The following is a 14,938-nucleotide window of genomic DNA, read 5'->3' on the forward strand; positions in this document are numbered from 1 at the left end:
TTTTGTTTCGAATAAAAAACTAAAAAGAGCGTAGCAGTCGCCTCTTAATTGCCATGAAACGGCTTTTTATAGCTAAGCTTTACTTAAATAATCATATTTGAGAAAATAATTTCGAAATTTCCAGGTTTAACTTTTAAGAAATGTTCAAATAATGTAAAACTAATTTGACTTGAGACTATTTTAATTCTCTTAAAACCTTAATTGTATTAAAACGATCTAATATTTTTAAAATTTAATTTTTGGCAAACAAAGCAAACGAAAAAAGAAACAAAATTAAACAAAAACTTTGAGTAGTAACTTTACTATAAAAATGTAGTATATTTGTTATACTTAATTAGTTTTAATTATTAATTTCAAGTTGTTTTTATATTTATTTAAAAAATGGTCTGTAGTTTAAGCTTAAAAAGTTATTTAAACTTAGTTAGTTAAAACTTAAACAATTTGATAAATTTTAGAGTTTAATTTATTTTGAATAGTTGCATTCTTATTTTTATCTACTGATAATAAAAATTAATTTTGTTTTTAAAACAGTTCTAGTACAAGTTTGACTAAACTTTGGTTTCACTAAATATATTACTAAACTTTTTTTTTTTTAATTTACTTGGTTTAAGTCAATTACATGTTTCATAAAAGTAACGATAAAATTTTGATATAATAAAAATGTCAAACGTAGTTGAAATGTCACTGGTAGTTACAGTTTTCTATCTTTGCTTTTAAGAGCTTGTCTTCGTCTCTGATAATACCTGAAAAAAGTTTTTAAATGTTAAGTCTTTAATAAGTATCTCAAACCAATTATAAAGAGTTAAAAATTTTTTTTAATAGTGCGTACCTTACGCGGGTGCGTACCTCTCAAAGTGCGTACCTTACGACGTCTTTACTTTTTTAAATCACAGAAATTTGGACCTGTTAGTAAATGTATATTGCATATCTTATAAAATAGAAAAAAAGTTCCTGCAAATAATGCTAAAAAGCGTGTGCCCCGATTCGTGTGTAAAACCAAAAAAACTATACAAGCCAAAAGCTGTAACAAGTTTTGAAAGGACATTATTAACAAAATTTCAAAACTCAATAAATTTGTGTGTTTTATTGATAATTCTTTAAAAAATGGTCATTAAAATTTTCTTTTTCATATGTTTTAATTTGTTATTCTATATTACCTTAAAGCAAAAGAAAACAAAGGCTACCATCTTATTTACATAAAATAATTGAATTTCGTTTAAATATAACTAATTTTGTTTTTGATAAGTTTTATTATTGAAGTAAGCAATATGTAGCTAACAAGTTACATGCAAGTTTTATATGTAACTACCATAATTAAATGTTATATTGATAATAAAATTTGCATAAAAAATAAAAATTTTCAATTTGAGATCTACAACCTAAAGTTTTCTCAACTTAGTGTAAAAATATTTAGAACAAAATTATGATTAAAGATATTGAAAAAATATTTTAAACTAAAAAATACTCAAAAATTAAAGCTCTGTTGTTAAAAAATTAAATAAATCTTATTATTTTGTTAAAAAACTTTGTTAACAATTGCTGAAAATAAAGGAAAAGGTAAGATATAGTGAAATAGTTTTGTTTTGTAAAATTCCTTACATAAAGTTGTTGCCTTATTTTTATTTTAAGCACTTATTTGATTCTGATCAAAATAACAAAAATAAAAAAGAACTATTATACCACTCCATGATTTCTGTATGGTTTGACATGAAATTTAAATTGATTTTTAAAGCTACTGATACAATAAGTTTATACAGCTTGAGCTTACTTAGTAGACTTTTAAGTAAACTATAAATTGTTTTCAATTGCTGTTATAATTGAATTTTGACATATAGTTAATTAAATTTGGAGAGCACTAAAGTTTTATATGAGAGGGATGTACAAACTGGCTTAACTAAAAACAAACTAACTATTTATCTCCAATTTGTTTTTTTAGGCCAATACATTAAAGTTTTTAGATAAACTTACTTACACAACAAAATACGATTCTCATAGTTAAACTTATGTCAACCTGTATTAAAACTAACAAGTTTTATGCATTTATTTTAAATGAAAAAGTTATTTAATATAAAGTGTATAGAAAGTTTGTTAAGGACATAGGGGGTCTATAATTTTTTTTATAACAAAAATTAGCATTAGAAATTATATGAAAGCGTTACTGATATATTACAAGATACTTTATAAAAAAAATATTAGCTGTGAAATATCTGTACCGTGTAAAAATTTTCACAAATAGTTCAACACGAGCACAATTAGTTTTTTAGGTCGTTTTAAAAAATAACAACATGCAAACTACAAACAAAAGTGAATGGACTGTGGATCAGCTTAAACGCATTGATATAAACACTTTGTCTAAAGTTTAAAAGCTCAAGTTAAAAAACAGCAGACCAACATCAGATATTTCAATTACCCAAGAATGTACATCAAGAGGTTTGAAATTTATTATATGACTAAGCTAAAAGTTTGAACTATAGAAAAAAAATTTATTTTATATATGTGTTTGTTACTTTAAAAAGAAAATATATTATGAGGAGAAAGTTATTATGTTTAGAAAGAATATTGCAGTTTTAACTAAAATATTAGCTTTATAACTTAAAGTCTTTAGAGCTAAGGTATATTTGAAACATTGTTTCATCCTAATATATTTTTTAGCTGAGATTTTTGCAAAGGAGAAATTTTTAAAGCTCTTTTATATATTTACTTATCAGGTATTTATAGTTTTATCAATATCAGTTTTTGTAACAACTTTAGCAGTTAAATAATGAGAGATTTGTTAATTAATCAATTGTGAACTATTACATAGATTTTGCTTTTTTGTTAATTTTGTATATTAAAACTAATTCTGAGTTAACTTCAATTATGTTTTTAGTAAAAGTTAGTTGTTTTAGATAATTGTTTTTTGACCCTAGATATAAATTTTTACAGGTTATTTTACAGCTTGTAGTTATTTATTTTGCAAACAAAGACCTTTTGAACAAACTTTGCTTTATTTGTTTATTATCTATATTGAAAGCTATTTCTGACAAAATTTTGCTTTTACTTTTTTATAAGTGATATTAAAATTATATATACTTCAAAACATATGTTTTATTTTATTTAATTTTTTTAGTGTGTAAGACTTTTTTTAAGAATAAAGTCAATTTTTTTATTGCTGTAATATTTAACATTTTTTTAGAGACCTTTATGTTGCACTGTAAAAGTTTTAAAAGAAAATTCCTTCTAGTGTGATTTTTTTTTCAATTATAATGTTATTTTTTACTAATGAAAAATAAGTAAGTAACTCAAAAGAAACAAAGTTACTGTTTAATTCAATTTGTTTTTAATTGCATAAAAGTTACTTTACTTTTTGAGTTAACTTTAAAATCTACAAAAAAGTTATTAATGATATTTTTTTATCCTTAATTTTATTTTGCTAAACATTTTTTTCTGTTTATAAAAGCATTGATGCTTAAATAGTTAAATACGAAGTTTTTAAATCTTTTTTAAAATTGTATTGTAAGAAGTTATTTAAACATGAAAAATAAATAATTTTCTAATCTGTAAAAACAAAATAATTTGTTCTTATAATTAAATTATAATAATACATACAAACTTTTTATCAATGCATGATATTTTGTAAATTTATGTACTGTATTATGATAAAGTTTTTTAGCAGTATAGTAATCTATTTCCTTCATTAAGTACTTCAAAAAAATTAATTAAATTTATCGTATATTTGAAATAAAATATAAAATATATTTTAAAGTATATCATGTTTTTTTATATTCATATTAAGAAGCATTTAAGCTAATATCTTAAAGACTTTTAGCTTTAAAATTTTCCTATTTCTCTCTAACTCCTTGAGTTTTATTTAAATGTTTTAAATTAGGGTTTTTTTTAAGTTGACTCAATCTGCAGCAACCCCTAACAAAAGTAACACGCGACGCCACTGCTAGTGCTAACAAAATATATCATATTATTCATAAAATAAACAAACAAAATCTTTGAAAAGTTCCCCATTTTTAAACACTGTCGCCACTGGAAGTAGTATCACCTGATTCTTCATCATCATTGGCTGAAGTTTCATCTAACCCACCAACCTCATTAGTGGAAATTCCATCGATCTCATTCAGTACAAATACACCAACTTGATTGGTTGAAACATCAGATGTTGATAGGAATGGTCACTTGGTGGGAGTATTTCCAGGCTACCTGTAAAGAGTCAATGTAAAATGAGCGTTTTAATGTAATTAATGAAACACAATACAACAATTTATATACAGTTTAACTGTAAAAAACGAGCGATGAAACTTAGTGACTTTAACGAAACAGTGGGCTAAATATTTGGATCTTGTTAACCGCCAATTATGATATGTGAACTTTAAATCAAAATCTAACGAAACTCCAACTTTAAAGATTTGAAACAAACTTTTTTGGCAATTTTTAAACATAATCATAAAAAAATGATTGAGACCGGCAAACTGTGGCCTGCTAAGGCAGGGGTCGGCAGGCAGTTGGTGGTCGCGGGCCAAATTTCAAGTTTCCAAAATCTTCGCGGGCCGCAGTTTCAGTTTTAGTGACATTGGAATAATCTTTTGATTTTAGATTTAGTCACATTAAAGAAAAGTTTACTTTTGTTCACTTTATTAGTTTTAATGATATTTAGCCACTCATAGAATGCCTATTTTAATAGTAAATACTTATTGGAGACAAATTTACATCGACAAATATACTTAAGTCTTAATTAACTGTGTACTTTTTTAACATAATTAATGCTCTAAGACACTAATAAATAACCTTATTAGTAATTAATTAGCTTTTAACATGGTTTCCATTTTAAAAAAAGTGCAAAAAGCTTGCAATTAATGAAGCTCAGATACCTAACTAAAATATCATTTGTTTATTATGTTGTTTATTCAGTATAAAAAATAGACAATGTATAAGTAGACCATAAAAAGTTACAATTAGTAAACTTCACTACAATCATAAAAACTGTTCTGAGAATTCGAAGAATTGTTTAAAGTGTTTGAAATAAAAGTTTACCTGAGTTTCTTTTAAATGTCTCAAACAGGTTTAACTTAGTTTGAACTTTTCAAATTTTTAAACTAGAATGTATGTTTGGATACCCTTTTTAAAATAAAGTCACAAAATAAAACTATAACGAATTTATTAACAGTGAATTAAATATATAGCAAAAATAATATCATAAGTCAGCTTGAATGGACAATTACGTTTCTTAAACATTTTTAACAAAATAAAAAAGTTTATTAAGCCATTAGTAAAATAGAAAAACTTAACTTTTGATCGAAAAGTATAGCAATTCATTTTCTGCAATAATGATGTTGTATTTAAAGAGTAAATATGAAATATAAGACGAGCTATAGAAATTAGAAAACGTTAGTTAGGAGTTATTGCGAGAAAAAAAAACAAACAGCTATAGTTAGTTTCAACAAAGCAAATGGTCATGTTCAGTAGCTACAGACTGATCAGAAAAAACTGTTAAGGCAAGTTATAAAGTAGCAAAAAAATTACTAAAAAGAAGATACGGTTTAGAATTAAAATTTTTTTTATGAATTTATTTTGGCGGTAGTAAAATATTTTTCTTTATTTCTTCAATGACAAAAAGAAGTCGTGTTTAGTAAATCTATGAAAATTATAAAGAAGCATAAAACAAATAATAATTTAAATCAATCTGTTAAGATGAGAGAACTGGTACAATAAATATTGTTCATCTGACATTATTATTGGAGGTGTTTTTACTGACTTTGATTTTTTAGAAAAGTTTCTAGGTTTAGTTCCAATGCACAACAATAGGTAAATGCGTTTTAAAAGCAAAGAAGCAATGCACTTACATAAAATTTTTGAAAGTATAATTTTCTGCTTCTTTTTCAGGTATAAAATTAAATTACATGTAATAAAAAACTGTCTTTAGTAATTTAGCAATACTAAATAGATACTGTTAAGCGACTTTTAACGTGTTTAAAAAAAGTAACTATATAGTAAATTTTTTGTGTCAAATCGAAATTTCATTACTTTACACGTAAAAATTGTTTAAAACTCTAGTTTTTTCACAAGTTCTCAAAATCAAGTTTTTTCCAGAATTTTTCAGCATAAATTTCCAAATTACAAGCTTTTCCGGGATTTAAGTTTTTTAGCAACATTAATTGTTCACACTTATATTAGTATACAATTATGTAGTAATATTTCAAATTTTATCAGCTGCAAGACTTAAAGTTTAACATACATTATATTTCAAACCAACACTGTAAATTGAACAAAACATACATAATAAATTTAACTTGCCACTCATAAAGCAAAAAAGCCTGCCTAGATAACCAAAAACTAGCCTAGCATTTTAGTATACAAATATTTATTCAAACCAAAAACTAAAAAATTATTAAATTGATTTGAGGTTTGAAATCTACAGAGAGTCATAGTTTAAAAGTGTGGCGATGTTAGTTGCTTATTTGCTTGAATTTTAACTTTTTTGATTAACAATATACAAACTTTATAAATTTACCATCCCTAAATTTAGTTTGTATTAAAGAGGTAGTTCGCAAAAACAGCAACTGTGTATATTAGTGAATAAAAATTTACTTAGTTTGTCAAATTTTTTTTTTTTTTTAATCAAAATGTATACCTTAAAAAAATATTTTAATTTATATCATGTATTGTTTTAAATGTGTCTTTACACACCTAGATACTACATGTATAAATAGTAATTTTAGAAAATTATTAATTAACTAAACTTAATCTAATTTAAGTATTGAATAAAACGTGGTTTAACATGGTAACCGCTCATTTCCCACCCGATCAAATCCGAGAACCGCTTACCAACCAAGGGGTAGTAAAAAATGATTTAATAATGAATAAAAATAAACAAAATATATTAGAAAATAAAGGAGTAGATAAATAAAGTTAAATATATTTTCGAGTGGGAATTGTGCTCGGGTTGGATTTGATCGGGTCATTATAAGAATTGTCAGTATAACGATTAAAATATGAGCATTATTGTACAATTGTGTGCATAGGAATTAATTTAAAGTGCTAAAAACATTATAAAAAAATTAAAAAGTGTAAAAATCAAAATAAACCACACTTTATTTCTTACTAATATGTTATTTTTAATGTTTTTGTGCACACTTAAATATAACTTTTAGTAATAAAACATTTATAAAAGAAATTTGGTTTTAAAAAACATGAAAAAATACCTAAACTTGCTGTTGTAAGAAGAAAGTTATGATAAAACTGAGAAAAAACCTAGTGGAATGCTAATTTGTTTTTTTCACAATTTTAAGCTGACACTGTAAAGTTTTTTAGTTGTTTTAAAATGAAAAACAGAGACTTTAAACGAAATTAATAAAATTTAAAAAAAAAACAAAATAAGTTTATCTTAAGATATTTTTTTGCTCAGCGGGCCACATTTACATGCTCGCGGGCCACAAAATTTTCTTCCGCGGGCCGCTTTCCATTTAGAAAATAAACGTGCTCGCTGGCCGCAGATTCACCCTTCGAGGTCCGCATTTGGCCCGCGGGCCGCAGTTTGCCGACCCCTGTGCTAAGGGATAAATGAGGACTAAGTTAAGTGAGTTTATTAAAATAAAATAACAACAAATTTCTAAATACAGTTGTACTACATGAATTTACAACCTGCATCTATAATTTTATACATTGCAACATAAAGTTTAAATATTTATAAAACCTTTTATCTCCATGGGACGTTCAGGATGTAAAAAATAATCTGATGCAAACTGACGCTCATCTTCCGGCTTCTCAAGCAATAATTCCCTGTTTAGTTAAAATGTAAAATTATTATAAAAACAAGTTGAACTTAATATTTTACCACATAAATCTTATAAAAACTTATTTTGAAATAAGAACTTGTCATTTTTGGGCTTATAAAATATCAATTTTTGTACATCATTGCTAGCATGTATGTGTAAAAGTATTAATTTTGTTCACACAGCAGATATGCCAAAACACTTGCATTTACACATGTATTGCATATACGTTGAGGAGCTATAAAAACGTGGTGTTGTAGTTTTCAACTCCAGTTTATTTTTATATTCATGAATTATCATAAGAACACCTTGGGCAAAGTGAGTTGAATAAACTTTTAAAGAGACTTTGCTTGATTTTTTTTTCTGAAAACATCGAAATGTAAACTGCATGGCACTATAAAAACATGACGTTAAAGTTAAAACTGTTTAACATGTGGCAGTTATAACAAAGAAACACTGTAAGAAATTCTTAAATCTTAAATTTTTATATTCTTGAATTTAAGTTTTAAATTCTACACGGTTAACTTTTATTATAGTTGCTACATGTAAAACAATTTCAACTTCAAGTCGAATTTTTATAGACCCATACAGTTTCTATTTCAGGTTCTATACCAGGGGTTAGCAGGCAGTTGATGCTCGTGGGACAAATTTCAAGTTTCAAAAATCTTTGCTGACCGCAGTTTTAGTTTTAGCGACATTTGAATAATCTTTTGGTATTAGTTTTAGTCACATTATCGAAAGTTTTACTTTTATTCACTTTATTAAATTTAATGATATTTAGCTACACATAAAATGACTGTTTTAATTATAAATATTTATTGGAGTAAAGTTAACATTGACTAATATACTTAAGTCTTAATAAACTATGAACTTTCTTAAACAGTTAATAAATTATTTTTTTTTTACTTACAGCATAACTCACTTTAAAAACCGAGCTTGAAAAACAATAATGGTCTACTTATATAATATGAACCACTATTTAATTTTTTAAAGTTATAACTTTCGAAATTATTTTTGCGTCATAAATAGTTTGCACTGTTTTAAAAATGCAGTAAACAGTTAACTAAATAAAATTAAATCCTTTTTTATTGTAGAAAGGCTAAAACAATCTTTTTAACATAGTTAAAGCTCCAAACTCTAATAAAATACCTTATTAGTAAGTAATTAGCTTTTAACATGATTTCCACTTTAAAAACAAAAGTGCGAAAAACTTGCAGTTAATCAAGTTTAGATCATCTGTATAAAAAGTACGCAATGTATAAGTAGACCAGAAAAAAAATTACAATTAGTAAACTACACTAAAGTCATAAAAACTGTTTTGAGACTTCAACGATTTATTCAAAGTGTTTTATATAAAAGTTTAACTGAGTTTTAAAAAATGTTTTAAACAGGTTTAACCTAGTTTGAATGTTTTAAAATTTAAAACTAGACTGTATGTTTGGCAACCCTTTTTAAAATAAGGTCACAAAATTAAGAAATAACAAAGCTTATTAACCGTAAATTAAATGTATAGCATAAGTAATATCATAAGTCAGCTTTAATGGAAAATTACGTTTCCTAAGCATTTTTAACAAAAGTTTAAAAATCAATTCAGCCATTAAATAAGTAGAATAACTTTACTTTTTATTGAACATTATAGCAATTCTTTATCTGCAATAAAGATGTTGTATTTAAAGAGTAAATGTGAAATATAACACGTGTTATAAAATTTTAAAAACGCTAGTAAGGAATTATTGCGAGAAACAAGCTAAAAATGCTATAGTCAGTTTCAACAAAGCACATGATTATCTTTAGTAACTACAGACTGATCAGAAACAACTGTTAAGGCAAGTTATAAAGTAGCAAAAATAATTACTAAAAAGAAGATACTGTTTAGAAGTGAAAACTTTTTTAAGAATTCATGTTGGCGGTAGTAAAATACTTAAGTTTATTTCTTCAATGACAACAAGAAGTCATATTTAGTAAATATCTGAAGATTTTAAAGCCCCATAAGTCAAACTAGGATTTTAATTAGTTTCTTAAAATTAGAGTACTGGTAAAACAAATATTGCTCATCTGAGAGTTTTTATTAGAGGTGTTTTTACTTACTTTGACTTTTTAGAAGAGTTTTTAGGTTTAGTTCTAATGCAAAGCACATCAATAGGTAAATGTTTTTTTAAAGCAAAGATGCAATGCATTTACATAAATGTTTTTCAAAGTATAATTTTCTGCTTTTTTTTTGGTATAAAATTAAATATAAAAAAAAACTGTCTTTAGTAATATAGCAATGTTAAATAGATATTGTTAATCTCTATGAATGTGTTTAAAAGAAGTAATTTAATAGTAATTATTTTTATTTAAACTGAAATTTCATTACTGTACATGTAAACATTGTTTAAAATTCCAATTTTTTTTAATTCTCAAATTCAAAGTTTTTCAGGTTTTTAAGCATAAATTTTCAAACTCCAAACTTTTCCGAGATTCAAAATTTTTGGCAACACTAATTGTTCACACTTATATGTATACAATTAATGTAAAAAACATTTTAAATTATATCACTTAAAAGACTTAAAGTTTAACATATATTATAATTCAAACCAACACTGTGAATTGAACAAAACGTACATCATAAGTTTAAATTGCCACTCTTAAAGCAAAAAAGCCAGCCTAAATGACCAAAAACTAGCCTGGTATTTTAGTATACAAAAATTAATTCAAACCAAAAACTGCAAAAATGACTAAATTGGCTTGAAATTTGAAATCTACAGATAGTCATAGTTTAAGTGTGTAGCGATGTTTAGTTGCTTGTTTGCTTGAGTTTGAACTATTTTGATTTACAATGTACAAACTTAATAAATTTACCATCCCTAAATTTAGTTTGTATCAAATAGGTAGTTCCAAAAAACTGCAACTGTGTATATTAGTGCATAAAAATTAACTTAATTTGCCAAAAATCCTTGGTTAATGGCCTATATGTATACCTATTAAAAAATATATTAATTTATATCATGTAATGTTTTAAATGTGTCTGTACACATATAGATAAAACATGTAGAAAAAATAATTTTAGAAAATTATGAATAAACTAGACTTAATTTAATTTTAGTATTAAATAAAACGTGGTTTAAAATGGGAACCGCTCATTTCCACTCGCGATCAAATCCCACCAGATTAAATCCGAGAACTGCTTACCAACCAAGGTAAAGGGATAGGGGTAACAATGATAATAAAATATAACTCAATAATAAATAAAAATAGATTAAAAAAAATAGAAAATAAAGCATTAAACAAAGATAGTTTAAAAAAGTTCGAGTTGGAATTGTGCAAGGGTTGGGATTTGATCGGGTGGAAAATGATCGCGGTTGGGAATTATCAGTATGCCCATTAAAATATGAGGACCTTTGTACATTAGTGTGCATATAGTTAATTTAAAGTGCTAAGAAAACTTAAAAGAATTCAAAATATGTTATTACCAAAATAAAATAAACCTATTTTTTACTAATATGGTATTTTGGATGTTTTTGTGCACACTCAATTATAACTTTTAGTAGTAAAACATCTATAAAAGAATTTAGTTATTAACATGTAAAAATACCTGAACTTGCTGTTGTAAGAAAAAAAATGGTAAAACTGAGTAAAAAACCTGGTGAAATTCTAGTCTGTCTTTTTTAAATTTTTAAGCTCGTTCTGTAAAGGTTTTTAAATGTTTTAAAATATTAAACAGGGCTTAAAACGAAATTAATTAAATTAATTAAATTAAACAAGAAACAAAATAAACTTAACTTTTAATATTTTTTTTGCTCAGCGGTCCACATTAACATGCTTGCAGGCCAAATTTTTTTTTTCCACGGGCCGCATTCCATTTAGAAAAACGTGCTCGCAGTCCGCAGATTTACCCTTCGCGGGCCGCAGCTGGCCCGCGGGCTGCAGTTTTAGTTCCTTATAAGATACAACGGATTATCCAAACAGTATATACATTCAATATGTTTTAATCTAGGAAACATTAAAATAAGTAAACTTAGTTTAACCGTTGTAGTTGTTTGTTATCCAGTAAAAAGTTTTCCAAGAAAAAAAATATATATATATTGATAAATATATAGCTGGTGTAAGAGTTCTAAAAGTATTTACAATGAGTATAAAAATATTAGTTATATCCAAAAATAGTCTTGTTACATTCAAGTTTAAGTCAATGTTTGTGAGAGTATAAAGAATAATTTTCGACAGTAATGCAAGTTAGATAAGCATTAATACACTAGTAAACAAAAATTTTAATAAATGTTTGTTATAAAACAGCTTTCAAAGAGTTTTTAGGTAATTCTTTATCCTTCTTAACTCAAATTAGTAGTTTAAATTGTTTAAAATATATAACGTAAGTCATGAAAGGACCTTTTTCTCAATACTATCATGCTGTATTCTATCATTAAAGAACTTTTGTTTTACGCCTCTTAGTGATAGAGACTTTGATGAAGTAATATTTTTGAAGAGAGTACTTATTTTGTTTGTATATTAATTATTATTATAGATAAGGTTTACCATATTATTTAAATTTATTTAGTTTATTATATAAAGTAGATTTTCATGCACTTTTTATCATGGTGTATACTTTATAAAAACTTTTTTTATTCAAAGTTTTTGTTTTATGTACTACTAAAATCTGACCATGATATTTTAACTGTTCCGCTAAGACATTTTTACTTAATCAATTAAAACACTAAGCTCTTTAACGCATTAGATTTCGGTTGACAACATCTCATTGTTATAAACCTTGTTTACTTGTGTTTATCAAACTAAGATTTTTTTAAGCCTACTTTGTTTTCAATATTTTTGTAGTTGATTGAAAAGTATTTTAAATTTGTCACGTTAGTGACCTACAGTAGTATCAAGTTACGGTCATTTATCTTATTATAAAAACAAAAGTATATAATTTGATTAATACAACTAAGCTGTTCTATTTCATAAGTACAATTTTGTTACTTAATTTTTTATTTAATGCAAAAAAAAAACTTAAAATAACATCTTCAGTTGATGTTTTGCACAGTCGAGTGATGAACTACTTATCTAAGTTCAAAGGGTTGTGAGTTTATACACAAATTTAAGTATTTGTTTGTTTTTTAAATTTGTTATACTTATGAGAGTTTAAAATTAAACACAGACAAATATTCTCAGCCATATCAACATACTCCAAACAAAAGGTTTTTAAGACAGTAGAATTTATATATTAAAATAATTGTAAAATTTTCCAATTTCACTGCTATAAACAGAAATTTCAGTTCTTTACATTATAAAATTAACCTTTTAAATTGGTTTTACTATATTCATTCAGTAGTTTTAATTTAGTATACAACATAATCTAACTCTATAGTTTGTTTTTATGTAGTTTATATTTTCTATAAAAGCGAAAACTCTATTATAAGTTGAATAATATAAAGCTAGTGTATAAGTTTTAAAAAGTGATTACAAAGAGTGTAAAAACATCAATTATTAGAAAAATTGTCTGTTTAAGTTCAAGTTTAGTCAAAGTTTGTTAGAATTTAAAGAAAGAACTATAATGAAATTCAAATAAGGATAAATATACTAGTAAAAAAAAAACTCAAAAAAAATTGTTATAAAAAAGTGCTAGAGTAGATTACACATAAATCTTCGTCCTTTTAACTCTAATTAATAGTTTAAAAGGTATTAACAGATTAAAAGACAAAGTAAGTAAAAAAAGGATTAATTTATTCAGTCCACCCTATCATATAAAGCACTTTTGTTTTACGCACTTTAGTGATAGATATTTTAATTAAATAATATTTTATGATAGTAATTTATTTTTTAGCTTTTTTTTAAGAAATCAAAAAACTTTTAAGGCTATTAATAAAAGTCTTTTATAAATTAATTGATACATAAAAAGCTTTTTATATTTCGTTGGATTAAAAAAATTGTTTTAATCACTAGACATGTGCCGTTTTTTTTCAGAAGTAGTTAAGCACTTTTTTCATTGTAACTTACAATTTGCTTGCCTAACAAAGGAATCAGCAAATTTTAAAACATTATGTTGGTTTTAATCTCAATAACTATACTAAACGTCTTTAAGTTTTGTTTATAATTTTTGAATAAGCTTTTTCGAATTTTAAATATTTTAAAAACTAATATATAATTTAAAACTATTACAGCTATCTTTTTCAATATATTTTATTCAAATTGCACCAACTTTGTAAAGTCTTTAAACAACGTTTTATAAACTATGTATGGACTATTTATGCTTTATGTTTACGTTTAATATTATAAAATTTTCGATATAAATTCAATAATTAAGACCAACATTTTTTTAAATGTTAGATTAAAAGTAAACTTTTTAGGGTTATTTTTTTGTTTAATGTTTATCAATACTTGAAGTTTTTTGATGGTTTAATAAATCTTGACTTAAATAATTTCACTTAATCAATTTAAACACTAAGCTATTTAGCGCGCTATGTTTTGGTAGAAAACTTCTCATTGTTTTAATCCTTGCATACTAGTTTTAATCAAATTAAAGATTTATTTAAGCCTATATTGTGTACAATGACTTTTTATTTGCTTTGAAGTGCATTTTAAAGTTTAAACGTTAGTGACCTAATGTAGTATTAAATTACAATTATTTATCTAATTAAAAGAAAGTATATGAATTTATTAAAACCACCAATCTATTCTATTTCATCTTTATCAAAGTTGTATACAATCAGGTCCCATGATAACTTGGTCTAGTTTTATGTTTTTAGGGTTGCCACACACTCTGAATATTTAAAGTAGCTAAGCACTTTTTAATAACATCAGAATGACTTAGGCCAATTACTATATTTTATATAAAAATCTATATATTATATATTATTTATTTCGAAAACTATTATTTATTTTCTGGAGAATACTTTTAGTTCTAGAACTTATTCATGTATAGGTGTAATTGTTCTAATTCTACTTATACTAAATTATATTTAGATTTAAAAATTGATATTAAAATTCATAAATAAAAAAAATATTTTAAAAGTTACATAAATTTTTTTGTTAGTTTTAGAGTTTCCAAAAGCCTACAATTCTAAAATTGGATAATTTAAGCTTAAGAACCTGAAATTTGAAAAATTTAATAAAAACTCTATGTTATATACAAAATCACTATATAACCTGGAATCTCAAAGATTTTTACATGTTAAGTAATAAAGTTCCAAATTGACACAAAAAAT

This window comes from Thalia democratica, chromosome 1 (genome assembly GCF_965202585.1).
Source record: "Thalia democratica chromosome 1, ktThaDemo2.hap1.1, whole genome shotgun sequence".
Classification (NCBI taxonomy): Eukaryota; Metazoa; Chordata; class Thaliacea; order Salpida; family Salpidae; genus Thalia; species Thalia democratica.